The sequence below is a fragment of the Aotus nancymaae genome, unplaced genomic scaffold (genome assembly GCF_030222135.1).
Source record: "Aotus nancymaae isolate 86718 unplaced genomic scaffold, 86718_ANA_hifiasm-v0.15.2.pri h1tg000030l, whole genome shotgun sequence".
NCBI lineage: Eukaryota > Metazoa > Chordata > Mammalia > Primates > Aotidae > Aotus > Aotus nancymaae.
The window spans coordinates 33,014,701-33,039,636 of record NW_026988443.1 but is presented as its reverse complement, the minus strand read 5'-3'; the positions used below and the strand labels follow the sequence as shown (position 1 = coordinate 33,039,636).

At 44.1% G+C, this 24,936-nt stretch overlaps 1 protein-coding gene and 1 long non-coding RNA gene across 2 annotated transcripts in view; one reads left to right on the top strand and one right to left on the bottom strand.

Moving 5' to 3' along the window:
• Positions 1–24,936, bottom strand: part of WWOX (WW domain containing oxidoreductase) — a 1,123,669-nt gene that overhangs the window by 644,590 nt on the left and 454,143 nt on the right. The gene's annotated exons all lie outside the window — the stretch shown is intronic.
• On the top strand, positions 2,815–24,037 carry LOC135277284 (uncharacterized). The gene is made up of 4 exons (XR_010344905.1): positions 2,815–3,564; positions 17,199–17,735; positions 21,419–21,483; positions 23,919–24,037. It is a non-coding gene; the product is annotated as an uncharacterized LOC135277284 (long non-coding RNA).

Sequence of the window (24,936 nt, the reverse complement as noted above, 5' to 3'; positions counted from 1 at the left end):
AAATTAGCTGGATGTGGTGGCGGGTGCCTATAATCCCAGCTACTCAGGAGGCTAAGGCAGGAAAATCTCTTGAATCCAGGAGGCGGGTGTTGCAGTGAGCCTGGATCGCACCCCTACACTCCAGCCTAGAGCAAGACTCCATCCCCTACCCTTCCCCCACAAAAAAAAGGTTGGAACCTTTTTTTTTTTAAAAAAATAAAATTAAATATATAACTTGGAAAGCAGTGGTTAGCAATTTCTGGGTAATAACTCAAAGTGATTCTAAATGGTCTAAGTACTGTCACGGTTCTTGTATTGGGTGGAATTTTTTCCCCCTATGCAGGCTTTTGGAGGGACAAAGTAATGCTAAGTAGGAACCATTTTCCTCCCTCACCTTCATCCCGTACCTCATATGTTTTCTAAAATGGCCCAACTCAAGGCAGTTATTATGCACAGTCAATGTTCTTCAGAAGAGTTTTTCAGAGGATGATTTTTGGTTAAAGTGGCATATTTTAGAACCATCTGGTCACATGCATTAATGCACACTTTCAAATTCCGCACGGATTTTTACGATGGCTTCTTCTGCCCTAAGTGTCTCTCACAGGCACTGTGTGTAAATAAGACAAAGATTCCTGCCGCCTTCAATCCGCGGAGTAGTGAACAGTGGCTCTGGATTTAACGTGGCAACGCATTTTCCATTATACGCTGAGATTAATAAACCTCGCAGAGTCCCGACGAGGCACTGGAAAACCAGGGCAGCAGGGTGCTTGTTTCTGTTCCATTAGACACGGGATGAGCTGCAGGCTCACCACACTCTGTCACTCCAGCTGGTAATGGGCCTCCTTGAGACCACCCCGGCTGGAGGCTCTGCTGGTTTGGTGGCCCAGCTGCGGGAGGAAAACTTTCTCCTTTTCTCCCCGACTCAGCTACAGAGGCAGGGTGGATGAGCTGGAACTTTCCACAGCCAGTGGGGAACAGCCGATTGGCTCTCCCTTGCCCTAGTTAGGCAGCAAAGGGCACCCTTTAAATACAGTACCAGGCTGCCATGAGCTTGAGGACCTTTCAGAACAAAAAAAAAATCCTCACTTCTTGGCAGTAGAAGAGGAAGGACTTTGGTAGGCTGCACTGCTTCGGGAAAGGGTCAGCAGATGATAGGGGCTTAATTTGGGCTTCTGCCAATCATGCCCTTCACCGGGGTTGGACTTGTGATCCTTACTCGGCCACTATGAAGCTCAGTTTCTTCTGACACTGAGAATGATGAATACACCTACCACTTAAGGTGGGATAAACAAATCATGAATGTACGACTTCAGCCTCAGGCCTAGCACCTCAACAGCACACAAATGTGAGTTTCTGCTATGATGACTCTGGTGGTTGCTACAATTTTAATTACTGTCATGATTGCTATCGATACTGCTGCTATTACTAATACTATTCATGGAGACATGACCCCTTTGATCTTCAATCCTCTCAACTGTAAACTGATGACAGCCATGCCCCGCTCTGATTGATGAATCAAACAATGTGCAAAAGCATGTTCTTGATCTATCGGTGCTCAGTTTATTGTACATTTCTGCCTTTCTGGTAGGAATTGTATGAGGAGGAAGTCAAGCCCACTTTGCTGCCACTAACCCCATTTCCAATCTCCTGTCTGCACTGTTGTGAGCCCTGTCCTATGAGACTTCTGCCCACAGGAAAGGAAGCTCTGCACAGTCTCGGGAGGTAGAAACCACAGCTTCCGGCTGCCTCGGAGCACTTCGACCCGCCCAGCCTCCACACAAACAGCTTCATTTGGTCCTCAGAACCATCCTGTGCCTCACACTGATGCCTCACATTTTGCAGTCAAGACCACGGACCATCAGAGAGGAGCAGCCACAGGCCCAAGGCAGCGAAGGTTTGTTTATAGCTGAACTTAGAAAGTCATAGGACCTTCTCCTGGTTCTGATATCATGTCTTCCTCACGATACTTCCTATTCTTTGAATCACTAAGTAGAGATGTAAGTGAGATAGCTGTTAAGGACTAAATGTATGTGTTCCTTCCCCCACTTCCCCCAAATTCGTATGCTAAAGCCCTAAGCCCCAGTGTGACAGTATTTGGAAGTGGGACCTTTGGGAAGTGATTAATTTCAAATGAGATCATGGTGGGGGGCATGATGGGATTAGTATCCTTATAAGAAGAGAAAGAGTCCAGAGCTATTCCTCTTTCTGCCATGGGAGGACACACAAAGGCATCCACCTGGGAACCAGAGAGAGAGCCCTGGGCAGGCACTGGAGCTGCCCACACCTTCACCTTGAACTTCCCAGCCTGTACACTATGAGGAATAGAGGTCTGCTGTTTAAGTTGTCCAGTCTATGGTATTCTTTTACCGCAACCCAAGCAGACAGAATAATTGCCATTGAATGCCTATCTGCTCAGTCGCTGTTGAGGGGGTTGAAAAATGTGAGGGTCTTGCCCACATTTCAGTCCTGAGAAAGGGACCTGGGACAGTTTTATAAGGAAGACTCCAATCACTGAGTGACCCCCTAGATAAAGCTTGTACTTTCTACTTCCACGGATAGCCTGGAGGATATTATTACCCCTGTTCTATGAATGAGAGAACCCGAAGTCCAGAATTAGTGGTTGTGGTAGAATAATCATGACTCCCTACAAGAGAAGCCTACACACTAATCCCCCAAATTTGTGATTCTGTCATCAGGCATGGCAAAGGGGACTTTGAAGATGTGATTAAGGATCTTGAGATGGAGAAATTATCCAAGAATATTTGGTTAGTCCCAGTGGAATCAAAAGAGTCCTTACAAAAGAATGGCAGGAGGCAGGCAGATCACGAGGTCAAGAGATCGAGACCATCCTGGCCAACATGGTGAAACCCCGTCTCTACAAAAAATACAAAAAAAATTAGCCAGGCATTTGGCACGCACCTGTAGTCCCAGCTACTTGGGAGGCTGTGGTGGAAGAATTGTTTAAACCCGGGAGGCAGAGGTTGCAGTGAGCCGAGATTGCGCCACTGCGCTCCAGCCTGGCAACAGAGCAAGATTCCGTCTCAAAAATAAAATAAAATAAAAATAACAGAATGGCAGGAGGGTCAGATTAGGAGAACGTGATGGCACAACAGAAGAAGAATCAGTAAAGGAGATGTGATAATATTACACTGATGGCTTTGAAGACAGAGGAAGGGGCCAAGAGCCAAGGAATGCAGGAGGCCTCTAGAAGCTGAAAACTGCAAGAAAATGGATTCTCCCCTAGCCTGCAGAAGGAAGCAGCCCTACTGACACCTTGACCAGGTAAGGCTGATTTTGAACCTGTGACTCCCCAGAACTGCAAGGTGATAAACATGTATTGTTTTAAGCCAATAAGCTTTTGGCAATTTGTTTATAACAAATCAACTATCAGCGAGAGGAAAGTAATACAGCGACGGACTTAGACTTCAAACCTGAAAGCATCGATGCCAAAGTCAGAGTTCTTTCTGCTCTGCTATGCTGCCTCTGATGAATGAACGAATAGACAAAGCGAGGTTCCTTGCTGGGGAGGGAACGGTCCAAGAAACTGCCTGTACTCTTCTCTCAGTTCCTAGGGCTACAGCAATGGTAAGTGTATCCTTTGGTTTTGGTTTTGTTTTTTACCTGCCTTCTTAAAAAGAAAGGAGGATTTCAGACGGCGCTCATTAAAACCCACTGTAGATAAAAACTAGAGAAGAGGCAAGAGTGAAGAGAAAAGGGAGCAAAATAAAAAGAGGAAGGAAGTGAAGAAAAAGAAAACGGATGATCCATAAACAGATCTTGAGAGAAAAGAAAATTAAGTTAAAGTTCTTAAACGAATAAGGAGATAGGTGAAATTAACAGCCAGAGAGGTACGATCTTGTTCTATGACTTTGCTGGAGCCAGGCAGAAGTCTGCCAAAAACTTATATTTGAGCTCCTGAGTGGCCAGAGGAAAGATGGGAATACTATCAGATATGAAGTTCAGATTGAAAAGGAAGCTGATTGCTTAAGAGAAATGATCATTTCTTGACATGGGACCTCTGAGAAAGGTCTCCCTGGGTTCTTTGTGTTAACACTCACTCTCTATCCCTTCCATCAGAACCTGTCACCTGATCCTTGTGAGGGAGGCACAAGATTTTCAAGGATCCTCAATTTCTTCAGTATCTCGTAGCCTATAACCCTGGATGAAATGTTCATGCTTTCTGAGACAGAAAATGTTGGCCAGTGCATCAGCAAGGTTTCACTCACCAAATAACTGAACACTTTCACATACCAAGCCTACAGCTAAAGAAAAGGGCACACACTACACATTTCACACCTTTACAACACCTCCCAAAGAGTCGACGTCAAAAGTATTGTCTCCATTAAATTTTACTGTGCAATGAACCATCCCAAGTATTAGTGGCTATAAACAACAGCTACTTATGTTTAGCTCAAGATTGTATGGGTCAGCAGTTTGGCCTGGGCTCAGCTGGGCAGGTATCTGCTGTCAGCCAGGAGGTTCTGTCTCTAGGTTGGCTCTTGGCTGGGGTGACATGGTCCTGTGTCTCTCATCACCCAGAAGGCTAGCCTGGGCTTGTTCACACCAAGAAGTTAAAGAGCTCCTAGCACAGCAAGCAGGCAAGCGCCGACACAGAAGCGCTTTTCAAGCCTCTGCTTGTGTCGTGTTTCCAAATGCCTCATTAGTCAAAGCAAGGTTCACGGCATCCTGGTTCAAGGAGGGGAGGAACTAACTTCACCTTGGGAGAGGAGGATCTACAATTTCACAATGCAAGGACGTACATGGGCAGGGGAGAGGAAAGAATTGGTGGCCATTTTTATAATCAACCACAAGATATTAATTGCTGGCATCTGTGGACGTAGAGATGGTTCTTAACACCAAGGGATATTAATGAATCAGATCACTAATCAATCCTCCTGGATAATTTGATATAGTTTATTCAACTTGAAGGTAGCAGGGTAGAAGAGAGATAGCCTCCGAAGTCATTTGGTTCTAAAAATCTACCATTACATTCTATTGCAATAGGAAAAAAAGAAGTGTGTGTGTGTGTTCAGTCACACGAGCGCCTGTATCCTAAACACACACTATCTTTGGATTCTCTCTTCTATGTTGTTATTGTTCAATTTTGGGCTTCAATGCCTGTCAGTTGCGTTCCGGAACGACCCTATACCGCCCTGAATCTGCAATTGGTCCAGGGATATTCAGAGTATTAAAAAGAAAGAAAGAAATAAAATAAAAGGAAAGTTGCAGAAGGGTAGCACTTACCCCCACACAGGAAAATAGACTGAAAGGAAAGTATTGTCAAAGTGTTTTGAAAATGACATTTTCAGCAATATAAATTATGATTTATTTTCCCATGTAATCATCCTGATTGCAGATATCCTTTTGGAGAAATCGCACTGCTCTTGGCTAGCTTTTTAAAGCCTCACAAGACAACTTTCAAACCTGATTAGTATGTATGCTGGGAAATCAGATACATTATATTTAGCTTGAAGTTCAGAGCATCGTGGGTGCACAGAAAGAAAGATAGGGGGAGCGATTAAAAAATAGAACATCTGTAAAGCTTTTCAGAGGAATCTGAGCAGCATATGGCAGAGTAAGAAGTGGAGCCGTGGAGTTTGCTCAAGTTCTCTTTATGTAATTAGCTGATTGTGTGTCACCTCCTCATCGCGGAGCTCCCACGTAGCTCAGCTATGGGATATGATGACTCCGTACCAGGGGTGGGTTCAGGCTTTTCTGTGATGACGCTGAAGAGCTCAGTACTTCCACAGACGAGGGTCTTCCCAGTGTTAAAGATCGCCACTCCGAGCTTGCACGCGTTCACCTCCATTCAGTGGCGCAATGAGACTGCCAGTAGGTGCAGACGGCCTCAAAGGCATGCAGGTATTGACCGAGTGTGAATATCTGACAAACAGCCTTGCATGGTAACAGACCTCTCCAATGGGAGGAAGTGATATGTCCGACAGAGTCAGCCAAGAGGGAGGCAAATGCAACGCTCAGGGAAGACATTTATGGAGTCTACGAGCTCAGGGTCAGCAAGTGCAGAATAGGTACCTGCATGAACCTGGGAGGGGAGGTGCCTTGCTTGCCTCCCTTAACCCTGGCCTGCTTAGCATCAGGGGATGCAGGAACAAAGGGGAGACACATGCATTCCTGGAGTGGGAATGTTACTGGTAAGTGACAAAAACACTAATTGATATATTAACACACAACATGGCTGAATTCAGGGGCGATCCAGAATACGCATGGTTTTTGAGATAATGTGAGCTCTTGGAGGAATTTTGCATGCAGCATGGGACCTAAGGGCAGCATTCCCAAGGCTCTCAATGCTCTCATTTTCTTCTCCTGTGCCCAAATACCACTTCACCATGAAACAGTTTGAGAAGCTACTGATTTCCAGAGAGCTTGGATCAAATCCAGAGTTGAGCCTCCAATTTGTTTGGATAACTCTGAGAAAAGGCCAGTGGCAGGGATGTGTGTTGAGTGCCCAGTGTATGCCTCCACGGGGCTAAAAATGAAGACGCCATTTGCCACTGCCTCATCATTATAGCAATCCTGAATACCAACTCATTCTATAAGGTTGGTGCAAAAGTCATTGTGGTTTTTCTCATTATTTTTAATGGCCAATTCGATGGAAACCTTGAGGCCCAGAGAAGATAATGAGTTACATCAGGCTGCACAAGAGACCAAATGCTTTCAGTTCACCTCCACTGCTGGTAACTGAAGATCATGAGCCATAGAACCCCCAATTCTGTTCTTCCCATAAAATCACTTGCTTGGTGTTAGACTTCTCGCCGAGTTCAAGGAGGAAACAGAGACCGGAGTGAGGAAACTAAAAGCCAATTTATTCAGCTCCCAGGCGAGGTTCTATGGTCCTGGAAAGCGGCCAAAGAAGTCGCGCTTCTCTTCTTGCGGCGCGGGGTTTTATAGGGAATAGAGGTAGCTGATTGACTACGGGGGAAACAAAGACAAGGTAGTTCTATTGGGTATTAAAAGACTGGGGACGGGCGAGGTGAACAAAGCGGGGGCATTTCCATTGGGTATGAAGGGAGTGAGCACGGACGAGGGGCTGGTCGAGAACGTATGGGGGGCTACTATAGGGCAGGTTCTTGGCGGGCCTTTTCAAAATTTCTGGCGGGTGCAGGGCTGAGATTGGAATGCGGAAATGGGCAAGGGGGAGTCCGCGTGGAGAGGGCAAATGCTGAGCAATGCGCGCAGAATGATGACGTAGTTTTTAGGCGCAGAGAGAGAGAGAAGGGCGTGTCCACTCGGCTCCCAAGGAGGCACCGGCCTTACACTTGGCTCACAAATAAAGGCATGTCTGCCTGTAATAAAATCTCTGACTCCCTGTAAGGTGCTCTACCTAAACATCCTGTCTTTACAGTTTATATCTTCTTCTATTACCCCCTTTCTTTATATTAAACTTTCTGCCTCTGAAAAAGTCTCTGTAAAGATCTGGTCTTGTTTTTGTTTTTCTGCTATTCCAAAAAAAAAAAAAAAATGTGGATTTGATAGATAAATTCTAATTAGCCTCCCAGATTTCCAGTCCATAGTATACACATGGCTTCTTCCAGTTACTCAGTCAATTCCTATGCTAGATACTGTGGTGAAGGGATTCTGCCAATGTTAATTAAGACTCCAACTCAGTTGCCCTTAAGATAAAGAGACTATCCTTGTCACGTGAGCCCTTGAAATCCATGGCCTAGACAGTAGAGTCAAGGAAAGTCAGAGAAATTCAAAGCAGAGGGGACACCATGCACAAGAGAGTCTCTGTAGCTGGCTTTGAGATACAGGGAGCCAAAAATCAAGGAATGTGGGTGGCTTCTGGGAGCTGAGAGCAGCCATCAGCTGAAGTCAAAAGGAAATAGGGGTCTCAGTCTTCCAACTCCAAGGACCTGAATTCTGCCAGCACCCTGAGTGAGCCTAGCAGGGGATTCTTCCACAGAGCCTGGGGGAAGGGACGGACCTCCAGCTGACACCCTGATGTTGTCCCCATGAGACCCTGAGCCGAGAAGCCAGTCACACTGTGTCCAGGCTTCTGATCTACAGAATTGCAGTTAATAAACAGATGTTAGTTGGAGCTGCTAAGTGTGTGGTCATTTGTTACACAGCAATAGCAAACAAACAAACAAACACACTGCAGCATGCAACAATCCCAGCTTTCAAATAAAATTTTACTCTATTTATTTCTCTGGCACTCATAGTGACCATGCCTTCAGAGTATAAAATTCAAAATTCATAACATAAAAACTCCATCACCATAGCTGCATTCTTTTTTTAAAATTATTGCTTAAGAATTGGTTCCAAAATAATATGTATCACTAACACTATTATTTTTTTTTCTTTTTGAGACAGAGTTTTACTCTTGTTGCCCAGGCTGGAGTGCAATGGCACGATCTCAGCTCACTGTAACCTCTGCCTCCCAGGTTCAAGGGACTCCCCTGTCTCAGCCTCCCAAGTAGCTGCGATTACAGGCATGCGCCACCACACCTCGCTAATTTTGTATTTTTGGTAAACACAGGGTTTCACCATGGGATTACAGGTGTGAGCCACTGCGTCTAGCTGGCAAACATATCTTGAAACACATTATGATAAAATAAAAAGGACTTGTTCCTTCATTTCTACTTCCTTTTTGTAGCGGGCTGTTAGATTTTGCCTCTGCTAGTTTCAGAATACCCAAGCTTGCTGAAACAGGGAAAGACCAATGACCATTATTGTTATTTACCTTAAGGCCTGATTCTACCTATCTACCACCACAAAGAGAGTTAGAAGCAAAAGAGAAATGCTTTTAATGTGGGAAAAACAAATACCAACTTTAGTGATTTTTCTCCCCCCGGGCTCTTGGGAATACCTCTTAGCACAGATTCATGCAGCAGACGTTAGCATGTGCAGGCAATGTTCTAGGTGTTGGGGTTACAGCCAAAAACAAGCGGGAAAACCCATGCTCTTCAGTTCTGGAACGCTGTAGCCCTGGGCTTTTGGGGCCTGTTTGACTTGCAGGTTTTTTATCTTTGAGTTTCCAAGAAGAGAGTGGCACTACAGCTGAAGAGGACGAGCCTCTACCAGAGCCTTTGCTAAACCACTTAAAACTGTCTTATTTTTCATGTTCCCCAGAAATGGGACACATAAGTGCATTCCTCTAGAGCAGAGATTTTTATTTCTTATTTTTATTCATTTATTTTTTTTTTGAGATGGAGTCTCACTCTGTCACCCACGCTGCAGGGCAGTAGCATGATGTCAACTCACTGCACCCTCCGCCTCCTGAGTAGCTGAGATTATAGTCATCGCCACCACATCCTATTGATTTTCGTATTTATAGTAGAGACGGGGTTTCAACATGTAGGCCAGACTGCTCTCAAACTCATGACCTAAGGTAATCTGCCCGTCTTGGCCTCCCAAAGTGTAGAGCAGGGATTTTTTTCGGATTTGCACACTGCTGCTTTTTCAGAGTCTGGAACAGTGCCAAGCACATAGTCAGCCCTCAGTGAACATTCGTTGGCTAACTGAGCTCATGGATGTTGGGCTGTGATTCTAAAGGCCCAGGCTTATTCTTGGCCTTCAGAGAGTTTGCTTTCATTCCTGGGCAGCTTTGGCCCTGGCTGCTGCTGCCGCTGCCGCCTTCCTGCCTTCCTGGGGGTCATGTTTATTTTCAGTGTTTTTGCCTTCCGATCCCTGGGTAAGAAGCAAGAAAATTTTCTAGGGCCTGGAGTCTCCATCCTCATTTCCCAGTCCTATCCTAGAAGTTACAGATTGGTGACTTGCAGATGTCTTTGGTTTTTCCTGCTGAAGTTTGCTTGTTTTGGTTTTTTTAATGAAATAAATTAGTTGTGAACATTTAAAACTTAGAAGACTTCCCATCAAAATTGGGATTTCCTGTTTATCTTGACAAAGCACATCTGGCATCCTTTGCCTGCATTTTGCATTTGGCTACAGTTGGCTGGACTTGAGCAGTGGCTACCCCTCTTTAGCTGGGGCATGTGCCCTCTGGTTTGCCATAGTACCTATCAGGCCCGCTTCACTCACTGTAGAAATGGCCTAGCCTCCTAGGCATTGCAGATTGCTGTTATGCTAACTCATGAGCTGCCTGCTTGCACCTAGCTGTTGTGGTGGTTCTCATAGGTCTCCCTGATTCCAGTCTCCAGTTCACTGAGCTGACCTCTGCCAGTATCACTCCCTCTGCTGTCTTGACTCTGATCAAGCTTGGAAAGGCCTGGCCTTTGTTTGGCACATTCTTTTGCCCAAAGTGCGCCTTTTCCTTCATCAAACCAAGTGGCTCTTTCAAAAGACTTGCCTAACCCTAGACCCGTTCTCTCTACAACCTTTAGTCTGAGTTGGGTACCTTGCATCTTCCTTTGTTCCCATAATACCGACTACAACCACGGCTGTCTTGTGTTTATCTGTTTACTTCTCGGCTGGCTATTCCAGGCTGTCATCTCCATGACTACAAGGACTTTGTTGCTCACAATTAATATCCACAGCATCCAGACAAGATCTGGCCTCTACGTGGAAGGACATGTAGTTCTATTTGGCTTGGAGCCAAGCTTGAGAGAGGGACAGTGGTGGGGAAGGGTGGGCCTGGAGACAGAGTTGAAGTCCCCAGGTGCTCCAGTAGTTAAAGCAAGATTCTGGATCTTATTCTCACAGTCACAGAAAGTACTGGGCAGGGGTTAGGAATGTTGTGGGATATCACATAATAAGGGACTGTACATGCATTTTAGAAAGAGCCCTCTGGCTTCGGTTAAGAAGGATGGATTTGTGAGGGTCAGGACTGGCAGCAGGTGGGCTTCTAGAATAGTCCAGGCAACAGACCACAGAGGCCAGAGTCAGGGATGGATACAGACTAAGACACGCCTGTAGACTGAATGTAGAGGAGCAAGTAGATGAAATTCTAGCATGAGACGAGGGGAACGAGATGCTTTCCAGCCAATGAATTTATGAAATTAATGAACTTCATCCCTTTCCTCCCAAGCATTGCCTGTATCACCTTTTAATATGGTTTCTTATTAAAACATGTTGGAAGGCAGAGGCTCTAGGTGCGTATGATTTTCAAGCAGCACTACCAGCAAACGGCCACTGGCTTCACTTTTCGTGTGCATATGTTTTTGTGTATTCCAGGAGGATTTTCTTTTCTTTCTCTTTTTAATCCGCCTCCTTAAGAGAAACCCCCTTCTCCCAGTAGCTTCCTGGCAGAAAGTTCTAACTAATGGCTTTAATCGTGTGAATGTATTGCGGAAATAGATAGGACAATTCTCAGCCCGTTCATCTTACAGACCTCAAATGAACAGGCACAAAACTACAGGCTCCACCCTGCTTCTCCCCTCTTTATCTTGTACTTTACCTCGATTTATGACTTGGCTTACAATCTGTTGCAGAAAGCCTACCTCCCTGGCTTCTCCTGAATCTATGTTTTCTATTTCATCTGAGCTAGCCAAGGTCTCTGGAGTTTGCTGTTATATTGCTTCAGAGAAATTAGTGACACTGAAAGGCTGTCGTCTTTTTTAGTGTACTTTTGGTTATAAGAAGAAATTTACAAGGCCGTTTTTTCCTCCCATCTCTGCAGTTCAAGCAATTATATTAGAAAATATTCTATACAAAATATTTGCATAGTAGGGCTTTTCTTCAGGTAATAGTTTAGAATAAGTCAGTACTACTAAAACAGATACATTTTGTAGAATAGATTCTGAAATCTTTTTGGATCTGAAGTCTTTCTTCCTTGTCTTTGAGTAAGACATGACAGAGAAAAACAATTTCACTAGCTGCTGGTCTGAATTCACTGATTAGAACAGAATATGCTTACCATCAAAAATAATGTTAGTGGCCCAGTGTGGTGGCTCACACCTAAATCCCAGCACTTTGGGAGGTCAAGGTGGGTGAATCACCTGAGTTCTGGAGTTTGAGAATAGCCTGGCCAACATGGCGAAATCCCATCTCTACTGAAAATACAAAAATTAGCCGGGTGTGGTGGTAGGCATCTATAATCCCAGTTACTCTGGAGGCTGAGGTGGGAGAACTGCTTGAAACCAGGGGGCGAAGGTTACAGTGAATCGAGATCGAACCACTTCACTCCAGCCTGCCGAAAGAGCGAAACTTTGCCTCAAAACATAAAAATAAAATAGATAAATAAAAGATATGTTTGCCAATCCCAGGGAAAACAACTAAAAAGCAGTGTTGTGCAAAAGCACACAATGGCACATTTGGTTGAATTGTGTCCTACACGCAGTCAGTAGTTGCGGTGGGCATGGTGACTCACCACACGCCAGTCCAGCTGCAACTGATCTCAGGTCCCATTTCCATTGTAGAGACTTTATAATTGTACTCTAATTGTAGTTAAGATGGCACTCAAGATAAATGAATCATCTCAGATATGGGAACAGGGTGCTCCATCATACAAATTCCCTGACCGTTCCCTATGCTCTGACCCCACAAGAACTCTGCTCCTCCCAAGTCTCAGTTGGTGATAAAATCCCCTTTGCCTCCCTTGAACCAGATCCTGACAGCCAGCAAGCCAAGCGTTCCCAATCGCTGAATGCCTCTATTTCTTTGTGTCGGATGTTTTTTCTTTCTTTCTTTCTTTTTTAAAGGAGGAAGGAAACTACCCTGTTTATTTCCAAACTCCCTTGCATCTGATGCACGATAGGCTGGCATTTGCTGTTAAAGCAGAAAATTATAAGAAGGGCCTAATTGACCCTCCTGTGTCTTTGAAAAAGCCTGTCTGTGGTCTCTAATTGACCCTCTAGGTACCTATGGAACAATGAATGAATCTTCAGGAAATAATGGAGGGCGATGATTAATAGCCAGGCCTGGCTGGACCTGTGTCTCTTGCAGTTCTTCTCCCTGTATTTCCCTTCCTCCCCTCCACAACACTCAATTCCCTGCATTTCATAAGCAGCGATTTATTATTATTACAGAATAATAAATACCCTGTAGTAGACACTTTTAAGAATCGGAGACATCACGATTCTGCAGAGATTGTGATAACATTTATTTAAGCTGGCATTCTCATTTTTCTTCCCGGCATGGCTCAGAAGAGCCTTCCTCTGGCACTTGTGGGCAAAGTCAAATAAGAGGCTTCTTTTGAGCTCCTTGTAAAATTGCTCCACATGTGAAGTCATTTGGAATTGCAAGGGGTTTTTGCTTCCGGTCCAAAGAGTGAATATTGGCCCTTTTGTCTTGCTCATAAGATGATGAAAGCCCTTCAGAGGTACAGCAACAACAATCATATCAATAGTAAAAATCAGTAGCATTCCTTTAGTGGAGAATGTGGCACAGGCCTGCACATACCATCTTGATGAATACTCACAGAAGCCCTGAGACATCCATGATGCTTCTCTGTCCCCATTATTCAGACGAATACACTGAGGTGCAAAGCCACAAAGTCCAAAGCTGCAGCTCTGTATGCCATGTCCACTGCCTTCCAAGTACTCAACAACAACTGTGTCAAATGAGCAACATCAAGGATCGGTTTTGGGAAACAAGAGTTTGAGAATAAAACAGAATACCTTTCCCTTCTTTTAGCTTCATTGAAAAATGCTTCCTTTCCCCAGACGGTATAGGAGAATACATCTAAATGTAGAAATATGCATATGCCTGCAAGCAGAATTACGAGAAACTAGAAATTTTTTTGCAAAATCATTGCATTAATTATACCTATAATTAAAAACAGAATAGAGAGAAAAAGAAAGAGACAGAAAGAGAGAGAGAAAGAAAAGACAAATATAGAAAGATAAGAAAGAAAGAAAGAAACAGAAATTCTGACAGACAGAAAGAGAGAAAGAAAGGAAAGAAAGAAAGAGAAAGAGAGAGGAAAGACAGAAAGAGAGAAAGAAAGGGAGAGAGAGAAAGTAAGAAAGAGAAGAGGGAAAAGAAAGAAGGCAAGAGAGAAAGAAAGAAAGAAAAGAAAGAGAGAGAGTGAAAGGAAGAGAGAGAAATGAAAAAAGAGAAAGAAAGAAAAAGAGAAAAAAAGGGAAAGAAAGAAAGAAGGAAGGAAGGAAAGAAAGAAAGAAAGAAGGAAGGAAAGAAAGAGAAAGAGAGGAAAGACAGAGAGAGAAAGAAAGAAAGAAGAAGGAAAAGAAAGAAGGCAAGAGAGAAAGAAAGAGAAAGAGAAAGGGAGAGAGAGAAAGAGAAAGAAATGAAAAAAGAGAAAGAAAGAGAAAAAAGAAAGAGAAAGAAAAGGGAAAGAAAGAAGGAAGGAAGGAAAGAAAAGAAAGAAAGAGAAAGAAAGAAAGAAAAAGAAAGAAAGAGAGAGAGAAAGAGAAAAAAATCTCTCCTTCCAAACCCACCCTGGCTCCGCTGATGTCTCTACATTCCTCGGGACCCTAAATGGCAAGGGAGCCACAAGTTGTCTGCCAGGCCCTGCTGGCTTTTCTGGGCCCCTTTTCTTCTTAGTCAGGGCTTTGTGGTAGAACAGGCTGCCTATGCAGCAAAATTAATGCTTGGGTAAGGCTTACAGTCTCTGTGAAAGGAATGGGTTGTCTCCAGCACCCGGTCCCACCTCTGTCCTCAAAAAGCACTGGGCCACCATTCGGAGTCAGGGGATCTGGGTGGGCAGTGGGCTTTTGAGAGTCAGGTACAGCCCACGTGACTCAGAAATAGAAAAAAAGGGAGCTGAGTAACCAAATCTGTGTGCCCTGAATGCAAGGCTGCCTTAGGGCACCTCTGTGGTGCTACTCAACAGTAGGATTTCAAAAACCAAACGAGACTGCCCTACGGATTTCTGTTTGTCCAAAGGCACATACATATATTTGTGTGCATGTGTATGTATCCATATGTAGATGCAGGGATACACATCACACTATACGTACATATATCGAGGTCGTGACCTGTATCTATTTGTAGGTATTTACGTGTGTATGTGTATCTGTATCCGTCTATCACTTCTACCAACCCATCAGCCAGAGCTGTTTTCATACCCTGGGTTTTATTGTATGGAGCTTAAAACCCATTTATGCCTGAGGTTGCAACATTTTGAATTTTTGCAATCAGACTTTGGCGATGACTTTGATCAGTAGGATATAAATTCCCACATGCTTAGCGTTCCAATAATGGAACACTAGACCTATTATCAAGGGGCTTACAGCACTGACAGTGAAAATCCTGACACTTCTTCCCTTCCCTTTTCATCATGTCCACGTGCATCTGGCCACCAAGTCCTCCCCATCCCTACTCCCCTGTTACTGCCTTGGGGCAGGCCACCTTCTGTGCTTTTCTGCATGGGAGCAAGGAGCTGGTAAGTGGGAACCACTACCAACCTGTACTGCACTCAAAGGATTTGGTGAAAAACTCAGATGTGCTGCCTCCCTGCTTGACAGCCTCGCCCTCGGAAAACCATCTCCACTCTTCAGTAGAGCATCGGAGCCCTCCACCGTGTTACTAAACTCTCACTTCCTTTCTTTTTCTTTTCTTGTTTTTGTTTTGAGACAGAGTCTCGCTCTGTTGCCAGGCTGGAGTGCAGTGGCGCGATCTCGGCTCAATGCAACCTCTGCCTCCCCGGTTCAAACGATTCTCCTGCCTCAGCCTCCAGAGTAGCTGGGACTATAGGCATGCACCACCATGCCTGGTGAATTTTTGTATTTTTAGTAGAGACGGGGTTTCACCATGTTAGCCAGGACGGTCTCGATGCCCTGACCTCGTGATCTGCCCACCTCAGCGTCCCAAAGTGCTGGAATGATAAGCGTCAGTCACTGCACCCGGCCACTACACTCTACCTTTTACAATTTTCTTTCTGTACCAAGCTAAAGGAGTTTGCTTTCTTAAACTCCCATGTTCAGACTTCAGCTATACAAAAGCTCTCCAGGCAGCCACACTTCCCGATGCCAGCTGTGACCACCAATACTGCCACCAGAGGGATCTGCAGGACATGCAGTGCCACAACCACCAGCACCTCGGTGACTTCACTTGCTCTGGTCCCCCGCTGTCTCTCCCAGACCTTCTCCCTCCCACCTCTTCTAGGGAAACACACTCTATCAAGGTCAAGTCTGAGCCATGTTTATTAGCCACATGCATTCCTCCGCCTTTCTATTTTCTTTTTCTTTTTTTGAGACGGAGTCTCGCACTATGACCAGGGCTGGAGTGCAATGGTGCAATCTCGGCTCGCTGCAACCTCTGTCTCCTGGATTCACACGATTGTCCTGCCTCAATCTCCCAAGTAGCTGGGATTACAGGCTAGAGTAGAGACAGGGTTTCGCTATGTTGGCCAGACTGATCTCGAACTCCCGACCTCGTAATCTGCTCCCCTCAGCCTCCCAAAGTGATGGAATAACAGGCATAAGCCACCGTGCCTGGCCACATCCCTCCTTCTGTTAGGGTATCATACTGCTCACAAATCACTGCCTAAAACCTGCTGCCTTGTTAGCCTTCTTAACAGGACTCTAGCGGATTCCTAGAGATAGCAGACAGCTCGTCCACAAGAACACGGTTCTAACTAACCAATCTAGGGCCCACACCCTCACCACTGGCTTTATAGGGCTCATACTCCAGGCCACATCCACCTGCCCTAATCACCCATGGCTATGGATCCGACAGCTAAAGACAACTCCTGTGTCCCAGAGCCCATAGACATGACCCAAGCCAGCCAATCCTAAGCCTGCTTACCCTTCCTGGCCCCTTCCTTCCTGTAAAAACCACAATCAAAACTTTTTTTAAAAAAATTTTACGTTCCAGAGTACATGCGCAGGATGTGCAGGTTTGTGACATAGGTAAACATGTGCCATTGTGGTTTGCTGCACCTATCAACCCATCACCTAGGTATTAAGCCCAGCATCCATTAGCTATTTGTCCTGATGCTCTCCCACTGTGCACCTCACTCCCCACAAGCCCAGTGTGTGATGTTCCCCTCCCTGTGTCCATGTGTTCTCATTGTTCAGCTCCCATTTATAAGTGAGACATGTGGTGTTTGGTTTTCTACTCCTGCATGAGTTTGCTGAGGATAATGGCTTCCAGCTCAAAACTCTTAACAGTTCCTCTCTCTCCCTCTGGCTCCTGCCTGACCCAGGGGCTTTCCCAGGTAACTCCCTGTAGCAGGCTGAGTCCCTATGCACCTGTGAGTAACAAACCATCTTTGCAATGGCAGTCATTTCCTGATCTTGGCCTTATCGTGCCTAAATAAAAATAAAAGCTGTTAATCATAGGAAAAGAGAACAGAGGGAGAAAGGAAGGAAAAAAGGAAAATGAATAAAGAAGGAGTGAAAAATAAGGATATAAATTAACAAATGGTAAGTTACTTAAAATCTGCTTTTTCTTAGGAAGAGAAAGAACTAACAGCTGCAGAAGTCCTCTGCCACTTGAGCTGGGAATACGTGTGAGAAAGACACGCACGGATGCTGTGTGAGCACTTATGCTGAATGTGGAAACTGGACCTCCCACCGGATACTCAGTTCAGGGGGCTCCTGGGCCCTCCCAGGTGCTCTGCTCATCACTACCTCACTCAGAAAACCAGCAGAGAAGTGAACTTCCTTGAATGACTGACAGTCAACATCCAGCATGGAGCTGGATTACAAAACTGTATCCAACTTTAAATAGCATCACACTATTCTCTTTAAAGAATTGTCGGTGCTTTTATTCATTAAGATTCAGATGCTATGGAGGGGGCAGATGCGCCTTCTCCCATCCTGGATCCCAAATAAAACACCCCGCATGGAAGCAGATGGCTTTGTGTAAATCAGAAGACAGTTTACAGAGTGAGACGGCTTCATCAGAACGGCATTACAAGTATCATCTCGTGGGGTTAAGTGAGTCCAGCTTTAACTGGAGAAGGACTGCCTGGGTCCCCGGGTCATCAGGTCAGTGACCTCTCCATCATTTTCTTTCCAGAGGGAGCCCCAGGTAATACATGAGAAAGGAAGTAGTGCTGTAGGAAGCCACGAATGGGTGCCCCCCACCCCCGACCAAGAACCAGTTCTGTTAACACAGCAGAGAGCCCTCCCCAGGTCTCAAATCTCCCTGCCTTTGCTGCCACAGGTAAAAAGGGGGTGGTTTTGCTGATTGGAAACCACATGACAGAAACAATACCTGCTTGGGCACTTAACCCTGGAATGGGAAAGGTGAAAGTTGTTTCTGTTTACTTTGATCTCCAGAGTAAAATGAAGAGCAATCATGTCACCGGAGTCTTGGTAGAGGACAAACAAAGCCGAGGGAAGAAGACAAAGTCTGCTTCTTCAGGGCACTTCACAAGAGGCTGCGGTGTTAAGCACTCATCAGCCTGCCCGTCTGATCTGAGACATAGGGGTGGCAGGTGCCTGCCTCCCGCTGATGGTATTCACCATTCAAAGCACAGGCGGGAAGAGGAAACCACGACCAGACAGAATCTTTCAGGTCTAGGCTATTCCTTTCCTTTGAACCAGTGGCAGAAACAGACCACCTTAGCCCAGCCTCCCTGGAACATTCCAACACTTGAATCCTATGGTGGGAGTCTCTATTTCCAAGAAACCAGGGAGATATTCCCCCATTTCCCTACAACACTAGGTCAGTGTGACGTTTAAAAATGAAAAATAAATAAATAAAAGTTCAAAAAGAAAGGAGTTTTCTTTCTTGGGATAATGCAGACAATGATACACAAAAGTTTAGAAGAGAAGATATCTAAACACCCAGAAAAAAAGATTTAGGAGCGTTCTGTTTTCATTAAGTTTCTTCCAAAATCAATAATATGTTTTCATGAGATCTGTTTCATGGAATAAATAGACTGTTACTCAGAATCCTAACACGTAACATTTTATAGCGGATTTATCAGTGAATGGTGAGTCCCCAGCCAAGTGACAAGTCATACCATCTCTCATATTGCTTTCTTTTTTTCTTTATCCTTAAAAAAGTATTAGGTCTGCCCTCTGCCTTTTTATTCCAAATCTTTATTCCAAACTCCTTTTTCTCAAGTTACTCAAGAATGAAAAAGTGTATCACACCTCCAAGCTAACTCTCTCCCACCTTCCCAGGCGGCCACCCCAACTCTGTTGCCATCCCCGGCAGAGCCCAGGAGTAGGATATTTGACAAGAAATATCAGGGTTAACAAGAATTCCCAATGCAAGGGCTTGCATTCCCAATTCAAAAGACGAGCATTCATCCATAGGTGAAAATATCACGTTCTGAAACCACGAAAATCAAAAAAGAAGATGATTTTTGAAATTATGTCTCCCAGACAAACATGTGCTCTAGTCCAGAGGCCAGCAAACTACAACCCACAGGCTAAATCCTGACTAGCAGCTATTTTTGTAAATAAAGTTTTATTATCGCACAACCACGCCCATTTGTTTATAGATTATCTGTGTGCTTTCACCAAAGCATGACAGTTTAGTTGCGATAGGTACCTTATGGGCCACAAAGCAGAAAATATTTGCCATTTGGCCCTTACAAAGTTTGCAGACCCTGTCCTACACTGAAAATTCATTTCCGTATCTCTCAAATACTTGAGTTTGCTTTGTTACTCTTTGAGTATAAATGGAATGATCAAAAAAAATGATTTTAATGACACTACTAAAGAATTATTGGCCAGCTGTGGTGGCTCACACCTATAATCCAAGCACTTTGGAGGCCAAGGTGGGCGGATCACCTGAGGTCGGGAGTTCAAGACCAGCCTGACCAACATGGTGAAAACCCGTCTCAAAAAAATAAATAAATAAATAAATAAATAAACAAAAAGAATTATTGATTTGGGTTTAGGGAAGAAGGGAAAGTCAAAGAACCAAAGAACTTGTTAAAGACTCACAACCACTATTTGTAAAATAAAGATTAGATCTATACCAGGTAACTTGATGCAACCACCAACATGTATTGAATGTGTATTACGTGTTTTCAACCCAAGCATTTCCCTGCATTTTATGTATTTGTGTGGAGAGGAGATTTCAGTTCTTCTCTCCTGAGTTTTCTATTTTCTTCTTTCTTTTTTTTTTCAGTCAACTATGTCCTTGTTTATTTTATCTGGCTAAATAAAAAATCCTTTAAAGATTCCGCATTTCTGATGGGGGTCCTGCCCTACGTACACCACACAAATGTACGTTATAGGTATTTGGATACCTTGGATCATCTAAGACGTTCATTTTACCCCCAGGCTTCATGGCTAAATGGTAGGATTAAGCCATTTAGAATGCACTTGATTCCTATAATATGTAGTGATTTTGCTAATGTTGTTCAGTTTTATTTCCTTGTCCAGAATGATTTCCATTAGCTGGCTTGCAGATTAGCAGCCTAATCTCCTAACAAGAGCTCTTCCATCAAATGGTCTGGAGTGACCACATGTCTTGCTGCTGCCAAGTGACTGATTTAAGAGATGGACAAAAAGTAGAAACACACAAGTCCAGATAGCGTGATTAATGGTCAATCCAACTTTCTCTCAACCGCGTATCGTGACTTAATGGGAAACCCTAAAGAGATTAAAGGAGGGAATTACATTACCATGAATAATATAAAAAAGTGATATTCTGTCTAAAAAGCTTTTGAGTGCAAGTGACTCGAACAAATATATTAACAGAGCTTACAGCAGATTCAATCAGGTTGAACGCTCCCCAGAATTTATTTTCAAATAAGCTTTATATATCCGAGATGTGAAGAATGAATCTATTCGTGACTGGCAGGAAAGCTATTAACATGCAGATTTTAATTCCGCCTTTGATTGTACAGAGGGCCTATTGTCCCTCCTTTATGACTGGCAACCTCTCCCAATTACGGATGTAGCACACCTCCACAAATCTCAACACCACAGTGACACTCCAGAGAGCTAAAATTTATTTTCCTCGCTTTATTCTAACTTCTAAAAATAAGTTCAAATTTGTATTATCAAGGCGTTGGTAAAACTACGATGTTTAAAAGTATGAATTATGTCACAGCAACCCATCCATCTGTTGGAAATGCCAGTTCGGGGCTATACTGGGGGGCAAAACCTGGCAGTGAAGACAGAAGCCTGCTTTACAAAAACAAGGTGCACATTCATTCACAATTAAGCCGTGATGTTAATGAGGTTACAGTGTGTGACCAGTTAACGGGCTGCAGCCATAAGGCAAATATTGAAATGAAGGCGTTTATTTTCAAACCAACAAACCTGAACTGAACCATTACAATAAGTCCCATTAGCATTCTAGTTATTGGGCAAAATAATTTCATCTCCAAAATTAATTAAATAAATTGGAATGACCTGGAATCACTTCTGTGGCAGGGGGATGGAACCACACTGCATGAAAGGCAAACTCATTTAGAGTGAAAGGGCCCATCAGCTCCTTGAGAGATGATGTTTAAATTGATGAGAAGTGAAAGTTAGAAATATGAGTCATCCAATGAGGCAGTGATGTGCTCTTAAAAAGTTGGCAAAGCAATTTTAAAAATAAACCTTACTTAAAAAAAATGTCTCCCCCTAAATTCAGGGGTAGGATGCCTTTAGATTGAAATAATATGTTAAAATGTTCATCACTTAGAAAATTCTGATCCTGTCCTGCGTTAGTCACATTACGTTCTGAGCAATCTGAATTGTTTTTTCTTTAGGAATAAAGATTAATAAAATACATGACTGTTGAATGGAATGGAGGGGATACAAGAGCTACTGCCAGGTACGTGAAGAGAATCACAGTAGAATCTTAGTTCAAATCATGTCCACATTAGTACTATGGATTAAATGTCTGTATCCTCCCCAAAATTCCCATATTGAATTTTTTTTTTGGGCGGGGGGACAGAGTCTTGCTCTGTCACCCAGGCTGGAGTGCAGTGGTGTGATCTTGGATCACTGCAACCTCCCTCTCCTGGGTTCAAGCAATTCTCTTGCCTCAGCATCTGGAGTAGCTGGGATTACAGGTGTGTACCACCATACCCTGGCTAATTTTGTAACATTTTTAGTAGAGATGGGGTTTCACCATGTTGGCCAGGATGGTCCCGAACTCCTGACCTAAAGTGATCTGCCTACCTCAGCTTCCCAAAGTGCTGGGATTACAGATGTGAGCCACCACACATGGCCATATGTTGCAATTTAATTATTGATATAATGTATTAGGAGGTGGGGCCTTGGGGAGGGGATTAGGTCATGGAGGTAAAGCCCTCATGAATGGGTTTAGGGCTGAAAAGAGACCCAAGGAAGACCCTTTGCCTCTTCCACCGTGGGAGGACATAGCAAGAAGGTGGACATCTATGAACCAGGAAGTGGACCCTTGTCAAACAATGAATCTCCCAGCACCTTGATCTTGGACTTTCTAGCCTCTAGAATTATGAGGAATAAATTTCTGGTGTTTATAAGTCACCCAGTTTATGACAGTTTGTTAGAGCAGCCAGGACAGACTAAGGCACAAAGCTTTCTGGATGACCTAATGAATGAGAGGTAAAATCACCTGTAACTAATACAATATCTAGTGCGTGATCAGCACTAGCCAAGGGCCAGCAACTACATTTCATCACAGGGTCATTGAAACCTGGTGTTTGGGTGCATGCCCTGTCATTTATGAGTGTGTGACCTCAAATACGCATCTAATCTCTTTGTCCCTCATTTTTTAATCTGGAAATTGGGGATACTAATAGTACCCCCTCTGGTAGAACTCTACTAATTTGAAAGAGCTGATATATGCAAAGCACTTATTATAGTCTCTCCAACGTGAAGGCTCAATTAAGGTTAGTCTCACCCTATCCCCATAGGTTGAAACTGGCAGACATTCCCACAGATCTGGTGGTTTGTTTTGTTCTTGTTTTTATCTGAGACAAGGTCTCACGCTCTCCCAGGCTGGAATGCAATGGCATGATCCTGGCTCACCATAGCCTTGACCTCTCAGGCTCAAGCAACCCTCGCACCTCAGCCTCCCAAGGGTCTGTGACCACAAGCATGCACTACTACGCCCAGCTAATTTTTTGCAGAGGTAGGGCTTCACCTTGTTGTCCAGACTGATCTGGAACTCCTGGGCTCAAGGGATCCACCTGCCTCAGCCTCCTAAAATGCTGACATGACAGGCATAAACCACCACGCCAGGCCCAGGTCTGGTAGCTCTTTACAACTACTGTTGTACCCAACTTTCCTAGGCTTCCCTTGATAACATATGTCAGCAACTTATCTCTTCAGATGGAGCTTTCTTAAAGTGCGGTCCATGGACCATCTGTACCAGAAAAACCCAATGTGCTTGTTAAACACACTGATTCCTAGACCCCATCCTGAACGTACTGAATCAGAACCTTTGGGGAGTAGGACTAGGAAATTTTAAAAATAAGTTCCCAGTTGAGTCTCAGGTATCCAGAAGTTTTGAGAATACCTATTTCACCAAACAATATAAAGAATGGAATCATAAACAAGCTTCTCTTTGGCAAGTTAATTGCAATCTCACAAAATTAGATGAAATTAACAAAGTGATGAAACTCTGGGTCTAGTATTCTTTTGAACAATCTCTTGCCCTCATTTTCTAGGCACGCTCAGTGTAGGCTGCCTTTCAAGTTGTGAAACCTTTTGTATACAGAACCATGCCTTCAAGTCCTGATCACACCACTGTTTTCTCTACACCTCCCGCTCCCAAGCCTTCTCCCACCTAACCCGCTTCTGCTTCCCTTTCATGCTGCAATTCCAACCTCATCTCCTCGGGAAAGCCTCCTCTAACTCCTACACAGGGTTAGAGTCACCTGTTCTAAGCTATACTAGTACCTTGCATTCTCTGTCATAGTATTAGCTTTTTGTGATTACGTGATTTTTTTCTTAAAGACTGTCTTTCTTCTTCCACAGAAAACTGACAGAGGGTAAGGACCATTTTTTCCTTAGCCACCATAACATTCCTTATGCCCAGCACAGAGCATGTTATAGACTAAACTGTGTCCCCCTCAAATTTATATTCTGAATTTCTAACCCTCTATGTGACTGTATTTCAAGATAGAGCCTTTAAAAGGGTAATTCAGGCTAAATGATGTCATAAGGGTGGTGCCCTGATCCAATAGAATTGGTGTCCTTATAAGAAGAGGAAGAGACATCATCCTTATACCACCACACTGGGTTAATTTTTAAATTTTTTGTTTCGGTTTCACCAAGAAACAGACGGAAGGCCACGTGAGGACACAGCAAGAAGGCGCCGTCTGCAAGCCAAAGACAGAGGCCTCAGAGAAACTGTGCCGGCAACTGTGTCTTGAATTTCCAGCCTCCAGGACTGTGAGACAGTAAGTTTCTGCTGTTTAATCTCCCCAGCGGGTGGCATTTTGTCATGGTAGCCATAGCAAACGAATACGGCGCCTGTTTCAGAATGGAGATTCAACAGCCATTTAATCGCCAACCATGCCTATGCCTGGGCATCAATGTGCTCTCCACTCTCATTTTATCATAAAGAAATAAAACTCTGAACTTGTTTAAGGATGGATTAAGCCAGACATGGTTGCGTGCGCCTGTAGTCCCAGTTAATTAGGAGACTAAGGAGGAATGCTTGAGCCAAGGAGTTTAAGGCTAACCTGGGCAACATAAGGAAATCCCATCTTTTTTTTAAAAAAAACTTTTTAAAATAGAAATGGATTAAAAGAAACCATCTGAAGATATTCCATGAGCAGCTGGCCACAATCACCTTGCGGGTAACTGTTTCCTCAGAAGCAGAGATACACACAACGTCCCTGAGCTGGAGCGGACCATCACTTTGTCCAAACAGCTCCCCTACAACAGCTCTGACCCTTGTAGTCACTCCCTGGCCACAGGGGTACCAGTGGGAAGGAATTCATTACTAATCAGACAATCCCAAAGTGCTGAGGGAATCAGAATACAAGTATCTACTTAGAAAAAGAATCAATAAAATGAGAATGAAATCTTAATACCCATTTGGTTTGCTTATCTTCAAAATAATCTTTTTTTTTGAGATGGAATCTTGCTCTGTCACCCAGGCTAGAGTGCAGGGGCATGATCTCAGCTCACTGCAACCTCCGTCTCCCAGGTTCAAGCCATTCTCCTGCTTCAGCCTCCCAGGTAGCTGGAACTACAGGCATGCGCCACCACACCTGGCTAAATTTTTTTTTTTTTGTATTTTTTAGTAGAGATGGAGTTTTGCCATGCTGGCCAGGCTGGTCTCAAA